The following is a 17,006-nucleotide window of genomic DNA, read 5'->3' on the forward strand; positions in this document are numbered from 1 at the left end:
AGTGGGAGTGTGGTATACAGACTTTAGTCAGAGTAGACGCCATATTTATTCTGACCAGGGGCGTAGGAGCAATCTGAAAAGTGAGAGGGGTACATTGAAAACCTTATTAGCTTGGCTCATGAATATTAATGAAGTAATTTTTGCTCAGTAGTAGATTACCACTTGCACATTCTTTCACTCCACTGCCAAAGTCATTGTACGAGTGGACTGCTATATTTTTGTTCACACAGCAGGTGAATGTTAAAATTATTTATTTCACGGAAAAAAACTGCATTAGGAAAGCTGTGGGAACCCTTTTGTGCCCTTTTTGATTATATAGCAATATGACTAATAAAAATACAAATATTTCAGTGTAAAATAAAGTATTTAATTAAATAATATAACAAATCATAATTTTATTTGACAGTACATTTGTAAAATTACAAAAATAAAATGTATGCCTATCTTAATTTCTTAATTTCCAAATTGGAAACAAAATTAGAAAAACACAGAATCCTTAAAGCTTCTTGACTACAGCCAGTTTATAAACGCTCCTCGTTACAAGTTTGGGAAGATGGTTGTCGCATTTCTTATTGCACGTTTATACACGACTCAAACTGACAGCACATGAAGAGTTCATGAGGAGTGGCATTCAAATGCACATCATGCAAATCAACCCGCTCTGAGACACTGAAAACACAGGATCATGAGGTGTTCTCATGTAAATAAACAGTACCATGCTTCACTCTGAAACACGCAGAACATACAGGTATTTATTCAACTAAATCGCAGAGCTTGTGATTTGATAATCAAAGTAATCTGACCTATTATCTAAATCTATTTTCTTAAAAAAATCTCTATTTTTTTTTTACATTCTGAAGTGTTTCTCCTTTGCAGTTCAGATATTTTTGAAAGACATATTTTCAATGTTGCATTGAATGATGGACCACTACTGTAGGTACACCACGGTATATGACATTTTGAAGGACTCTGCAGCCTCATTTTTATTCATGCCACATAAAATACAGTGTCAACATTGCCTAAGGTCTATTGTTTTATCTAAAGCAGAGAATGTTTAGTTTGAAGAAAACATGAATATTAGTGATATTGAAGTAAATCAGCATCAGAAAGGTAACAACAACCATATTTCCAGCTGACAGCATCTTTTGGATTTACAGTACAAAACAAACAATACTTCATACTACATGCAAAGACGACTATAGCAAACAAAGGCTGAGCTCAAACAACTCACCAACATTTGCGCAAACATTGCATGATCACATGAGTCTATTCTTCATGTATATCGGCAGAACAGCTAACTGGAAGCACCTTTCCACTTCAACGCCTTCTAGCATACCTTCAGGTATGACTACTATATTATTTGCCAATATCAAACAAAGGAAACAAACAGACACTCACATGACTATCAATTCATAGGAGTCTAAGTCAGCCACCCACTAATGTGTTGTACAGACACTATACACTACAGGACACTGCTTACACAACACAGTCACCTCAACCCTGAAAAAGCCACATGCTGAGACCCCATCTTTTTTCAATTAAGAGAGTCATATAAATGCCACAGATAAACCATCACCGGGAACTAACAAGGCCATGTTATGACAGTGGTCCGGTGGAGATTCACGGGAAGCCCAGTGAAGAGCTCATTAGCAGCCAGAAAACGCCACTTGGCAACTCGAGTCCTGCTTGCTCTCTGCTTGTTAGATCTGCAGGGTTTTGTTGGCTTGCAGGGCCCAAAGTGTGCACACAATTCACTCACAAGTTTGCAGGAGAATTTTAGATTTTGTCTGTATTTCTAAAAAAAAAAGAAAACCATGTGTCTCCAAACAAGTTTCCAAACATAAAATGTATTTAAAAAAATGTAAACAGTTTGTGAGGGAATGACAATAGTCTGTTGTGCATCACCAGCACTCCACCTGGTGATCGCAACACTATCGTACATTAATGCAGTTATTAGAGATGTGTGTTCAGGCGCATTGTTGGCGTGTTACTATTTTGAGGCAACTGAAATAGACTGCGCCATTGACCAACAAAAACCTGGTCTTAAGTCAATGGTGGAGTATTTTTTTTTGTTATTTAAAGGGCGCATTAGTAATGGGCGGGTCCACAACGCGCATACACTTTTCTTATTACACACAGGGATGCGCAGCAGCACACAAGCATGCCAAATATTAAAAATAAAAGGATTACAATGTAAAAGATTATTATCATTATATTAAGATATGGTGGAATCCAGCTTGTCCCAAAGATGGTCTGCTTGCGCGCTTTAACCTTGCGCACGAGCATATCAGTTTCCTCTCTGGAGACACGTTCAGTCTTTCCACTTGCAAATTCCTCCATGTAAATAGCAATCCGCCATGGCCTGAGCGTAACTGGCTTTTAAAAGGAATGGGAGATGAGACTCTGATTGGTTTATTGCACGTTATGCCCAAAACACTCCCATTACTCATTAAGAAAATAGGGACAACCCTTTTAGACCAGGCCTTTTAGACCATTTTTCCCATCATAAAACTAGCAGAAGTGGATTCAGACACGCCCTGAGTGCACTTGCGCCGTGCGCTTTAGACTATGCGCTTAGATCGTTAAAATAGGGCCCTATATATACATTTAGGTAACATGTTATGTCAAAGTCCACAGTTGCAAAGTTACTTATTGTAAGTAGAATGTCTAAAGTGGTGTAACCATGTCCTCACAGACATGTTTAAGAACTTGCAAGTGTCTTGGTTCCAGAGAAAAGTAACATCTCACAGCAAGAACTGGCAAATCAAAAACCAAGGTGAAAATATCAAGTTATGCCAACATTGAATTCATATGTGTGTTAACGCCTTCCTACCTACTGTTCTGGAACTGCAACTCCCATGAATTGCAGACAAGGCTTAAAAACAACAGCACCCTCAGGCCATAACACGCTGTGACAGTTTCACACTCAAATGCCTCTGTCCTCAATCATCAAACTAGTAGTGAGCATGCCCTGCTTGGCACCGGCACAAAACCAAACCACAAGAACGAGGAGAAAAACCAGGGGGAGGAATCAAATATTCAACGTATATCAGCAACATCCAACATCTCTTCTGCCTTGAGTTCCTTGAGTACACCTGTGATTTTCATAACCAAGCCTCTAGTGTCACAGGAAGCCATAGATAAAAGGAACAATCACAGAAAGGAGTCAAGAACAGAGAGATCTGTAGAAATCCTGAGCCGCCGGCTGCCTCCTCGCTCCGACCATTTGGTCTTTGTAGTGTCTGATGTGCTACAGTGTTCCAGCATCTCATCTCCTCCTTTCCCATCAGCTCCAGGATGGAGCCACAGAACATCCAGGAGCTTTTGAAGGTCCTGCATGAGCCATCTGGGAGAAAGACTAAAATGGCAGAGATAGGTAGAATTAAAGCTGGGCTTCCTATGATCCTGAAGCTATGTCTGGAGATTTTTTTAACATGTGTTTGAAATGGAGAAGCATTCGTCATTTCATTCTGAGGAATGAAATCTCTTTCATGACAGACAGCAGTGACACCCGTGGCTGAATTCTTTGAAGAAACATTTAAAACCTCCAAATTACACAGAGGTGTGTGTGGAGCCTTGACCTCAGCCGTTGTTGTTATGCAGTGCTCGTGCTGTCTGACTGAAACAAGGCCTTGTCAGTCCACACGCTGGCCGCTCGAAATGAGCTAAGAGAAGCCTGCAGGCCATTTCAAGTGTGTCTTGTTACCACGCAGATTTGCATAAGTGGATTTGTAATCCCAAATACATGCTTGAGCATGTATCACCCAACTATCTTTTTATGAAGTGAATGGAAGTGCTTTTCAATATAAGGTGTTTTAAACATATATGTGCATACATGGGTCATTCCTACTAGCCTCCATCATATATTATTTATCATCCTGGATAAAATATTCTGGATTAAATATTAAACATCCTCCAGGAAGTGACATCATTTCTAGTGGGAAAACAACAGCAGAAGCACACAGTATTACCATTCGATTCATTTTGTAATACACTACCATCCACGTTTGGGGTCAGTAAGATTTTATTCAGCAAGGACACATTAAATTGATTAAAAGTTACAGTAAAGGCATTTATAATGCTACAAACGATTTCTATATCATATAAATGCTTTTAAACTTTTTATTCATCAATGAATCCTGAAAGAAAATATATCACGGTTTCCACAAAAATATAAAGCAGCAAAACCGTTTTCAACATTGATAATAATAAATGTTTCTTGAGCAGCAAATCAGCATATTAGAATGATTTCTGAAGGATCATGTGACATTGAAGACTGGAGTAATGATGCTGAAAATTCAGCTTTGCCATCTCAGGAATAAATTACATTTTATTTGAAAAATGATATTAATAATTAGCTGATGGTCTTATTCAAGCTCTCAATCTCTTACTGATCAATGACTAACTGTAGCGCATTATTCCCATCCTGTTTAGATTTTGCCATTGTGTGAATTTATAATTAATAAACTTTCATAAATCAAATCAAATCAAATCAAATCAAATCAAGTATATTTGTATAGTGCTTTTCACAATACAGATTGTATCAAAGCAGCTTCACAGTATTAAATTAAAATAAAATAATACAACAAGGTTTGTTTCTGGAATTTATTGATTGATAAAATAAAATTAAATATCCCCAAAATATCCCCAACTGAGCAAGCCAAAGGCAACAGTGGCAAGGAACCGAAAAAACTCCATCAAGTGACCTAATGGTGTCCTAAAACTCCATCAGGTGACCTAATGGAGAAAAAAAAAACCTTGGGAGAACCCAGGCTCAGTCGGGGCCAGTTCTCCTCTGGCATTTATGAACTAGAGGCCGGATTGTAGTTTGAACTGTAAGATTAAAAATATTATATGAATGCCTGGCCGAAAAGATGCGTCTTTAATCTAGTTTTAAACTGGGAGAGTGAGTCCGAGCAACGAACAGTATCAGGAAGACTATTCCAGAGTTTCGGAGCCAAATGTGAAAATGCTCTCCCTCCTTTGGTTGATCTGGATATCCTAGGTATGACCAAAAGCCTCGATTTTATTGATCTTAAAGAGCGCGATGGATTATAGGGCGATAGAAGATCCGTTAAATAGACTGGAGCTAAGCCGTTTAGGGCTTTATAAGTCAGTAGCAATACCTTGTAATTAATACGGAACTTTATAGGTAACCAATGCAGTGATGATAAAATCGGTGTTATATGATCATATTTTCTTGATCTAGTAATAGCGGCTGCATTTTGGACTAACTGTAGCTTGTTTATTGAGGATGCAGGACAACCAGCTAATAAAGCATTACAGTAATCTAGTCTCGAGGTCATGAATGCATGAACTAACTTTTCTGCATCAGAAACTGATAGCATATACGTAGCTTAGCAATGTTTCTAAGGTGGAAAAAGGCTGTTTTTGTAACATGAAATATGATTTTCAAAAGACAGGTTACAATCGAGTATAACACCCAGGTCTTTTACTGTAGAGGATAAAGTAACAGGACATCCTACGATGTCAAAGTTGTATTGTGAGAGGTTCTGTGGGCGGTTTTTTGAACCGATAAGTATTACCTCTGTCTTGTCCGGATTTAATAAAAGAAAATTACGCGTCATCCAATCTTTTATATCTTTAACACACTCTGTCAGTTTGGATAATTTAGCGTTTTCATCCGGCCATGATGAAATATATATTTGAGTGTCATCAGCATAACAATGGAAACTAATGACAGTTAAACTAATGTAAGAACAGTCAAATACATATATTGTTTGAGAAACTAAGTTTGTTTGCTGACTAGCGGTGGTGGCAGAGTGATCTGAAACGTTTAACATGAACGCGCTTGACGTCACATCCGCAGACAACGCGCGAAAAATCCGACCCGACAGAAAATAGGAAAAATAGGATACAGGCTTATAGGTGCACCCACTGTGAGCTGACAAGGTGTCAGTATGCTCATCAGGAGATGTTTGAGTCATACATGGTCAAATAAAAAGGCTATTGTTACGTTTATTTTGGGGAAACAGTTGCATATAGCCCCTTTAAAGAAGTATATTTATATAGTATATACTAGTTTTACTTGATCTAAGTGCTGCGTTCGATACTATAGGTCACACAATACTCTTAGATCGACTACAAAATTATACTGGTGTTCAAGGGGCTATATGCAACTGTTTCCCCAAAATAAACGTAACAATAGCCTTTTTATTTGACCATGTATGACTCAAACATCTCCTGATGAGCATACTGACACCTTGTCAGCTCACAGTGGGTGCACCTATAAGCCTGTATCCTATTTTTCCTATTTTCTGTCGGGTCGGATTTTTCGCGCGTTGTCTGCGGATGTGACGTCAAGCGCGTTCATGTTAAACGTTTCAGATCACTCTGCCACCACCGCTAGTCAGCAAACAAACTTAGTTTCTCAAACAATATATGTATTTGACTGTTCTTACCTCTGTAAACATAATGTTGACTTCTTTGCAGCGGATGACTTGTGAAGTGTGCACGTACGAGAGCGAGCAGAAAGGAAGAGCAGTTCCGTTTTTTGGCCACAGGTGTCAGTCGCGAGTTTAAATTTCAGAAAAAAGCATATAGCCCCTTTAAATAACATTACATTTATAAATAATTTACAGAGCTCAAGATGCATTGCATAGCATGAATCACCCATGTACATATGTAAGTATACATGAGTGTGTATAACCAGAGGATTAATATCAAAACCACACAGTCTTGTCTTTCTGGCAACACACCATGTCGCTCTCTCTGTGGGGAGGAAGAAGAATGTTTTCCACGGTCAGATTGACTGAATCTTGCAGTCGCAAATCTCCCTGTTCACCTCGGCTAGGGTGAGGGAGCTTTCCAAGGGGCCACTCACACTCATTAAAGCCATCCATCACCTCTCTGGCACAGTAACTGCCCATAAGAGAAACCAACCAGTTGGCCACAGTGAAGAGATCAGAGCGACTAAGCAACGGAGTTGATGTCCAGTTCGCATCAGTCTTACACGCCTGGGAAGCGCATGAGTTCAGAGGCCGCCGACCTGAGGGGGAAGAAGATAAAGCTGCTAGGCTTTTCTCAGGCTGGTGGAAACTGCCATTCGGTTTGTGATTTCATCTGTTTTCTTTTAAGCAAAACAAAGCACAGTCAATAAGATCCAGAAGGGAATGAAAGAGGAAGAGCAGATTGTATTCAAGCAAGAACACTTAAACAAACATAAGCAAAGTGTTTAAGTGCATTTTTTTTTCAATGTTAAAGGTAGGGTAGGCAATTTCAGAGTTGCTGATAATAGCAAGCTAGCTTTGAAAGCATACAACTTCAGTCCTCAGAATGCAACACATTGCTCATATGAGTTCCAGCTGTTCCCAGGGAGAGGCCTGAAATACGCCCATGCCTAAACAGCATCTGTGCCTGCGCCAACATTTTCAGTAATGGTGAGTCATGTCAATGAGCCTTAGAAAACAATGTAGTTATTTACTTTTGATTGTTTATATCCGGGCTATTCAATTGGCGGCCCGCGGGCCAAATGCGGCCCGCCAATCATCTCCATCCGGCCCGACGGCACCAACCTCCCTCCTCCTCTTTTCCTGGCGGTGCGGCTAATTTAGTTTGATACTCGCTCCGATTGACCTGAGAAACGTTTTACGTGCGAATATTTCAGCAGTTATTATATGTGTCCCGAATTTATGTCGACTGAACCAGCGAGACCAATCATTCGTGAATGAATCATTCTTTTGGTTTGATTCTTTCTAAACGCGCTTGCATGTGCGTTCACACCGCCGCCGGCGAGAGCGTCAAAGTGGCCGGTTAGTTTTAACGGTCTAAAACTATTCGGATTCATTCGGACCGCTCCGTCGCTGATTCATCTGAAGCGGTTTCTCGGTCAGTACAGTAACAACAAATAGCTGCGTTTACTCCCGGTCCCGGACACTATTATTAAACAGCGTTGCGACAACCAGTGGGAAGCGTTTCAGTTCGACGAAATCTCTCTGTTACAAACCACAAATCACTCGATGATTTAACTAGTATTAAATCGGATGAAACAGCCTCAACATTCCCAACAAGACTGATGAGGAAAGCAGGAGAAACATTGTGGCATGAACGAAATTAGAACACTTTAAATCCCCTAATCACCCTTAACATTTACCATGAATGCACTGTAGTAATTTACCATGGTTGGGCAGAAATGTGCAATATTTATATGTAGCAATAAATAAATAAATATAGTGATTTATATTGCATTAGATTTATTAGGTGGGTAGAGGAATATATAATTAATGTTTGTTATGAAATGATGTCAGTTTCTTTGTAAAGGTGCGTATAGTTTTTAACTTGTGTTTAGGCATTTTTTATACAGTGGGAGTGAGTAGCCTGTGGTTATCAAGTCTCACTGTCAGAATATTTTCATTTAAGCATAACAATTATAAATAAAATAATTATTATTTCTCACCAACAGCTACGAGTTTGTATAATTAATTTATTTGTTCCAAGAAAAATAGTTGTACACAGCTGTAAATTATTTATTTATTATGGTTTTATATATCTGCATACTGTTGGGTACCACATTTTCAAGTAAATACCATACTTTTTTTGGGTTACTTTAACTTATTTATTAAAACTGTTATGTTTCAATAAATAAGCGAAACCCCCAAACCAACCCACCGGCCCACCTCAACTTTTCGATTTGATAATCCGGCCCTCGAATGAAGCTAATTGAATAGCCCTGGTTTATATTATTAAAGCTTTTTGCATTTGACCAACATATTACTAAAAAAAAGCTGTGCAGATCAACGTCAGAGGAACAAAAAGCTATATTATTCGGTTTAGTTTAAAATGTTCCTGGTCTTATTGTGCATGGTTTATCCATCTAAAAAAAAAGTTTGTCTTCATAATTTTGCATCCAAATGCAATAAATTGCTTGGCCTCTGAAATTACTTCTCTTTATGGCTGTAACCAATCCCTAATTTTTTAATTCCTTCAAATCAAGTTCCACCCAGAATAACTAAAACTATTTATTTAGGTTTTTCATACAATATTTATATTTTATCTTAAGTTGAAGTACTAAAATGAATAAAACTAAAACTGAAATAAAAAATTCAGAGCAAGAACATTTTTAAAGCAATATACAGAAATATAAAAAAACTAATTAATATACTTAACTTAAACTATACTTACTATAACTAAAATATAAAATTAAAAGTTAAAATATTTATTATTATTACAAATTAAAAATGAATAAATGTATAGTATATGAATAATACTAAAATAACACTATAATACTTTTGCTGTATCTTTCAGTCTAAAATACTGCATGACATATGCAAATGAAAATGGGTTGAGAATGCACTTTAAATGTTGGCCTACACATATAGGATTTCTATTGTGCAAAGTCTACATCTAGCTGAGTGCACTATGTCATCCAGCTAAGTTGGATGAAAAGGCAGAAAAAAAGTAATTCTGGCTGAGATATCACTGCAAAGGGCAGCACAGGTCCTTAATTAATCTGAGACCTCAAGCCCAGGCCCATGAGGTTCAGCTGGACTGTCAAACACAACTAATCAAGGCAGGCAAGGCTGTGTCCCAATTCAGAGGCTGTGTCCCTCGAAGGATGCAGCCTCTGAATTGGGATGCAGCTATTGATATAGAGCAAGGGTGCCCAACCCTGCTCCTGCCGATCGACTGTCCTGCACAGTTTATCTCCAACCCTAATCAAACACACCTGAAGCAACCAATTAACGTCTTCAGGATCACTTGAAAATTAAAGGCAGGTGTTTGATTAGGGTTGGAGATGAACTGTGCAGGACAGTCGATCGGCAGGAGCAGGGTTGGGCACCCCTGATATAGAGACACGATTATGGCCGTATGTTAAAGAAAGGGCCGACTGTAAGGACTCAGTCAAATAGGACATCTGGGAAAAGAGGGTGTGCCATTAAACAGCTGGATCAATCACACACACAACACAAAGGGGAAGTTCAAAGCAACATTAGTATTTAATAGACTTGGAGTGGATGTCCCTAACAAAGGTAAAGTTTCTGAAAACATTTCTCAACCAATAATTCAAATTCAATTTTTAAGGTCAAGCACTTTCATCTTTTCACACACATCTAAAAAGACAGAAATCTCTTTTGATGTTTGCCATTTTGTAATCTACTCTCATAAAGTGGTATTACACATTCTCATTTCTAATGTTGACAATATGATGTATTTTATAAAGATCTGTTAAATGTCACATAGGTTTGGGAACTGATCATCTTTTCTTATTAAGAGCCTGTGCCATTGTTTTAAAATTACAGGCGTTAAACTAAATGACGTTCGGCTCTTTTAATAGTTTCACGTGCACATTATTCCCTGATGTGGACGGAACTGAACCTACATCGTGAAACCGACAGTGGGACCAGTGTAGTCTGATTCTCGAACAAATTAATCTTGTGAGCCAATTCTTTTCAGGTAATCAAAACTGCGTTTGATCAAAAAGCAGCTGGGTTTTTTTTAGTGAATCAAAACTAAATAGCGCAGCCAGAATAGTCTGACTTCTGAACGAATGACACAAAAAAAAACAGATCATTAAACACACAACTAACTAATCAGTGTATTTGAATCAACAGTCAGTAATGTGATACAAATGCAAAAGATATTTTATGAAGCTTCTTTGATATATTTCACAGTCTGCATGCTGTCTGACACTGTCTGACACAAACACACATAAGCCTCATGATTAGTTGGAATAAGTAACACAAGAACCGCAGGGACACCTTCAATCTAACTAAGGAGACCAAAATTACACTGCCCTTTTCAGCTTCCCATTACATGGTAATAATATCTGGGCTTTAATGCGAGGGGCCACAATTTGAAACGTTTCCATGCACCTACTATCTCATTAAAGAGTCCTCAGCTATCAAGCCTTCCAGTTTGTCTAGAGGAGAGGACACTTTTCTGCCACAAGACAGTGACACTTGAGAAGTCCACTATGTGCCAGCCAGGAAAGAAAAAAAGCGGCACTCACTCAAACACTTCTGTTCCCCCGCATTATCAACCTGACTGAAAAAAGCCAATCTTGCTGTCAAGAGCAGTAAACATTGGCTTGTGTGAGGTTACGTGCCTGACATACAATAAAGATTGTAGTCCACAACAGCAGGATTCCTTAGTGGAGAAGGGGTAGAGGTAAAGAAAGTTATGACAAACTGACACTTACATCAGACAAACAATATTAATACAATATTTTATACTGGGTATAAAAGATTAAGACCACAAGTGAAGATTTGTCTTTATTTCGTAATTTTAAACCAAATTTTTCAAATGAATCAAACAATGATTCAAACAATGAAAAAATATTTTAAAACATCTCCCAATCTTAGTTAGTTAATGTTAAGTTCAGCATTTACTAATACATTATAAAAATCAAAAGTTCTATCTGTTAATATTATTTAATCTACCTGAACAAACAATTAACAGTTGTATTTATATTAACTAAAGCTAGCAAAGATTAACGTTTAAACTAAATACTATAACATTTCTAGTTGACGTATTGATTAACGTTAACTACTGGGACCTTTTTGTAAAGTCTTACTCATATTTCTGTTATTTTATGTTAAAATAAATTGTTATAAATGAATCAAAACCCTAAAAATCCCACATTTATATTGCAGACTTTCGGACATCATTGTACAGTGGAGATTGTATCTGGTGATATACAGTGCTATGCATAAGTTTAGACACCCATGCTAAAGTTGACTAAAAAGAGGAATAAAAAATCATCTTTTGGAAATTGAACTTAATGCCTTAATTAACCTTTAAGAACACCAATTTTCTTTGTGAATGAATAATGTATCGTAAATAAATAAATGTTCTTCCTTAAAATACAGGGTGCATAAGTTTGGACACCCCTATGTTAAATTCCCATAGAGGCAGGCAGATTTTTATTTTTAAAGGCCAGTTACTTCATGGATCCAGGATACTATGCATCCTGATAAAGTTCCCTTGGCCTTTGGAATTAAAATAGCCCCACATCATCACATAGCCTTCACCATACCTAGAGAGAAAAAAAAAGAAACTTGGTGTCCTTAAAGGTTGGATTTTTCCTAATTTTTTTAATTAAGGCATTAAGTTCAATTTCCAAAAGATGATTTTTTATTCCTCTTTTTAGTCAACTTTAGCATGGGTGTCTAAACTTATGCATAGTACTGTAATAACTAATGTAATGAAAGAGCAGACAGCAAGTGCTTGTCTATTCCACTATAGGGCTCTATCCTCCACACATGACAAAAGCAATATATCTCTGAAACCGTTATTGAAGGGAATATTTTCTGGATGATGTCGTGAGTCCAAGGGTGTGGTGGTCCATACTGGAGGCCGAGGAACATGAGATCAATAATTCAATACAGCAACACATGGGAATGTAGGGGTGGGCGATATAGCAACAAATATATCACGATTCTTTTTCAGACTATATTTTGCAAGTCACTAAGCAGTACAGCAAAATTAATTTCCCTATTTAAAAAAGAAAAATAGCTTTAATACAGTAGGTAACAAAAGAAAAGGGTAGGCAATATGACCAACATATTTTTTCACTATTTTATTTCACTGTAGCATGATCTCTCTTCAAAGGCAGAGAGTGGAGACATTTTAATCGTCCACAATCTGATTGCTCACAATCTAAAATCTTCATATCGCACACCCCTATGGGAATGTCTTGGCCTTGTCTATGTGAGGAAATAATGCTCTTGAAACAGAACCAAAGAAAAGAGGCCATCAAAAGGAATTGTGTCATTGATGTCTAGACTGTGGCTTCTGATTTCCAAAATTTTTTAGTTGCTGTAAACAGATTTGCTTTTCCTCTTCAGAAAATCCTGTTTCAGGGGTTCCTAAGGCTACGTTCACACTGCAAGCCTTAGTGTTCATTTCCGATTTATTGGTCAGATCAAATTTTTTTGTATAGCTGCTCACATCATTTTAAATGTGGCCTATATTTAAAATTCAGTGACCTAAAGTGCCATATATTCCGATATGACTGTTCAGACTGAGGTCACATTGCAAAACATCTGACCTGTATCGAATTTAGGAAGTGGCCCAAATCGGAATTGAAAAGATCAGATTCCATGTGTGTTTTTTTGCTGTTCACACTGTCATGAGAAAAACAGATCTGTGTCACGTATGAGCAAATTTGGGCCACATTTACCTGCCGTCTGAACGTAGCCTAAAATTCCCAGACGAGGAGAACCCATCTGACTTAATTACATCACCTTGACTCTTTATTTATTGGAGCAAATGTCCCAGTGAGAAGAATGGAAGCTTTTAGTAGACAATGATGAATTTAATTAAGTGTGAGTGAACTGTGCTAAAATTCATAGCACACTACAACATAATCCTCTTTTCCCTGAAAATATTTCCAAACAGGATTAGCTGTGGGAGCTGAAGCTGGAGGAAAGGGAATGAAATGAAGGAAGAGAGTGATCTTTTTTTTCCCCCCTCAAGTGTCTCCGTCTCTCTCCTCTGGATCCTGTAACCAAGGAGACTGTTTCTACCTCAAAGACCTTGGTATTTTGGGGTAGAGGGTACTGAAGAATACATTTGTGTGTGTTTGCAGTCATATTTTATAAAAATGTCTTAATATTTTACATATTCCAGGACTGTATCTGTTGGGAAAAATTCTGAACTTAAGAACTGGCACCTTCAATCATGAGTGTGAATTTAAATTGAATTGACTGCAACCCAAAGGATGTTGAAGTAGTATGACAGGAAGAGGAATTTTCTGAAATGCAATTCAAAGAAATTCAACAGTCACAAGGCATTTCAGCAGTCTAACATTGTCATTAGTTTATCACAAGTTTTGTGATAAAACATTAATAAATACATAATTCATTTGGATACATCATTTTGATTCATTTGCATATTTATTCCCCGAAATGTAGGTATTTACATCTAAATAAAATCTATTGATTTTGTATTGATGTTTGGCTCTATTCAATAAATAGAATTTTGTAAAAAATACAAAAAAATACAAAAAAAGTTATTCCACAATGATCCTAAACAAATGAATAATTGTACATTAAATGTAAATGTACATTTCTTATATAATCAAAGGTTTTCTTTCAATTTTATTGCATTTCAATTCCACTTTAAGTTCAAATTTGAATTACAATTCCGCATCATGTTGGCTTTCTTTAAATAGCATTCTCTATTCAATTCTGAATTCTGCAAAGCTTGGTACACAAATCAGGCCAGATTCAGCCTATTGGGTTTCAAAGTGAAACTGTAATCTTCCACAGGGCAGCTTTAATACCGAAAAATGTTACATTGTCCCTGGCAGAAAAAGATAACCTTGTCTTAAAATACCTTGTTGGGCCTTTTGGACCGACTCCCAAGGACGGTTCAGATTTATAGTGGCATGAACAGGTGTCTTGAGATGGTTATCGAAAGCAACACCAATTGTCACATCACATCTTTCCTTTAGAAGATATAGTCCCTAAAGGTACGTTCTATATTTATAATACTGACCAAAAAAAAACACCCAAAACATCTTTAAACAGGACCTGAAGAGCATCTAACAGACTGAAAATCTTAGCCAAACGCCGCACAGAAACCAAATGACTGTAGAATATAATAGTAAGAGAGAGAATGTGAGAACCAATTCCCTGGAGCGGCTGTGATGAGAACCACCAGCAGCACTATTGCATGCTGTTCTTAACATCAGAGAAAGAAACAATCAGGGGTGATCACAGGTTTAAAAGAGATCTGTGAAGTCTCACATTCACAGAGCTGAGCAGCTATAATGTGCCCTGAGACCGGTGTCTTGCAATCTTACACAATGTAGTAACGTATCATCCTGTCGACAGCTGGTTTTGTACGGAGAAAGAATATGGGCCGGTGCCATATCAATGTCTATGACTTTGTATGGCATGTGTACAGATTCCATTTAAAGTGTCCATCATGAGAGAGGTTTTGATAGAATTAATGTGATCTGTGAATAATGTTCAGCATAAATCTGCAGAGACTGGTGCCAAAATCTGTTTAAAAGCAAGTCAGTCCATCTCAGTACTGTAATATCCCTGGCCAGCTATTTCTGCTTAAGCGAAAGACAGAAATACCCCAAATTACACCTTTATCATGTTCCAAAGCCCCTCTGAGTCTGAGTTTACCTACCCTGTCTGCCAGGCTAATGGAGTTTATCAAAGCCTCATCTACAAATCAGCAGGGCTAGTACAAACTCCTCTCCAGCCACAAATAGAACCGATTCTCCAAAAAGCGAGGAAGGTAAGCGAGGACTCCAATCCAGATTAATCACTATGGATATGAATAGACAGGCAAGCACACTGATGGGCGGATGGAAGACCTTGAGAGCCATTTAGCTTAGGAAGACAAACACTTACAGCCAATATTCTTAACAGCCATGGGGAGCCCAGAAACATGGGGCTCATCGAGAGGAATGTGCAGATATTTTAAGCCGACCCTTTACCAATGTCAACAATAGGGATTTATTTATTTAATTGTTGGCCACCGAAATATTTACAATAAAATATTTTATATTTCACTAAACATTATTTATTATAAACGCCTTTATTTCCTCTGTGACAAAACAAACAGCAGCCAACGTCGTTGCTAACAGTCCTGCGCTAAACGAAACTCCACTTACTGCTATTAATAAACATTTGCAGCCATAAACCTTGAAGAAAGAAAATACACTCCCACATAACCAGTCACTGTGACATCATTAGACAGGAAGAGGCCATATGAAATGCCAAGCTGATGCAGGATTTTCATCCTCTGTCACGCCAATGTGAAATGAGCAAAGGGACACTGTGTGTTTGTCATGCCTGAGCTGCTGCAAAGCTGGTGTCAGCACAGAACCCAAAGCATGCGAGCACGTACTGTACACAGGCTTAAATTAATGAGCAGAACCCTTGAATTCATGGAAGCAGCATCTAACATTCCCAGATATTTTGAACGTGAAAAATATTAGGGCTGTAAAATCGATTAATTGCATCTAACATTAAAGTTTGTGTTTATATGTGTGTGTGTGTGTGTGTGTGTGTGTCTGTAAATAAAATAAATATTATATATATATATATATATATAAATTATATATATATATATATATATATATATAAATTATATATATATATATATATATATATATATATATATATATATATATATATATATATATATATATATATATATATATATATATATATACACACACACATATAAAAATAAATCACACATTATATAAACAAACTTTTATGTTAGATGCGATTAATCATTTTGACAGCACCAATACGTTGAGCAACACACCTGCGAAATCTTCATCTGCATCTTTAAAGTTGACTTTGTTGAGTAAACTTGAGTAAAGATTTTGTTACTTAAGCAGTAAACTTGTCTAAACACAGCTCAACAATAATTAAAAACAATAATTTTGCTGCTGGCCTGCCAACATTTTTACTAGCCCACTAGTTAAAAAGCAAGCATTGGGCCCATTAGGCCACATGACACTTGCATCAATTAGCCACAAAACTCTCTCACACTTGCCCCGGGCCATCCTTATTTGTTGAGCTGTGCTAAATCATCCCTTTGAGTACTGTTCATCATGATACCAAAATTATGGCTTCGATACCTATAAAAATATAGGTAACTAACTGCTGCTACAGATATATTATAGTCGAGGAGATGCAGAAATCTGCTAGACCCTCCAATTGATGCAAGACATTGGCAATCACCTGCTTTGAATAACTGACAGGAATGTATAGTGCATGAACACTGATCAACAATGACGAACAATGACCATTTGTTTGAGCATCTACAATGAATCAGTAACTGCATATGTAATTAAAACACAACTGTAAGTCCGACTAGAGATTCTCAGTGCATGATTAATTTAAGTTCAACAGAGGAAGAAATGTTCCAAATGAAAGCAGATCTCACAAGATTGTATTAATATTAATGATGATAATAATAATTGAACTCGTGCTGAGATGCACTGTTCTGTGGCACCAGTATGCAGGGAGGGTTGAGGAACTTTAACAGCTAGAGTTGTGCGTCTGTAT

General features: G+C 37.3%; 1 protein-coding gene across 4 annotated transcripts in view; it reads right to left on the reverse strand.

Moving 5' to 3' along the window:
- The window catches only part of magi3a (membrane associated guanylate kinase, WW and PDZ domain containing 3a), a 138,500-nt gene that overhangs the window by 68,547 nt on the left and 52,947 nt on the right, over positions 1–17,006 (reverse strand). The gene's annotated exons all lie outside the window — the stretch shown is intronic.

This window comes from Abramis brama (genome assembly GCF_963993115.1).
Source record: "Abramis brama genome assembly, chromosome: 22".
NCBI classification, from domain to species: domain Eukaryota; kingdom Metazoa; phylum Chordata; class Actinopteri; order Cypriniformes; family Leuciscidae; genus Abramis; species Abramis brama.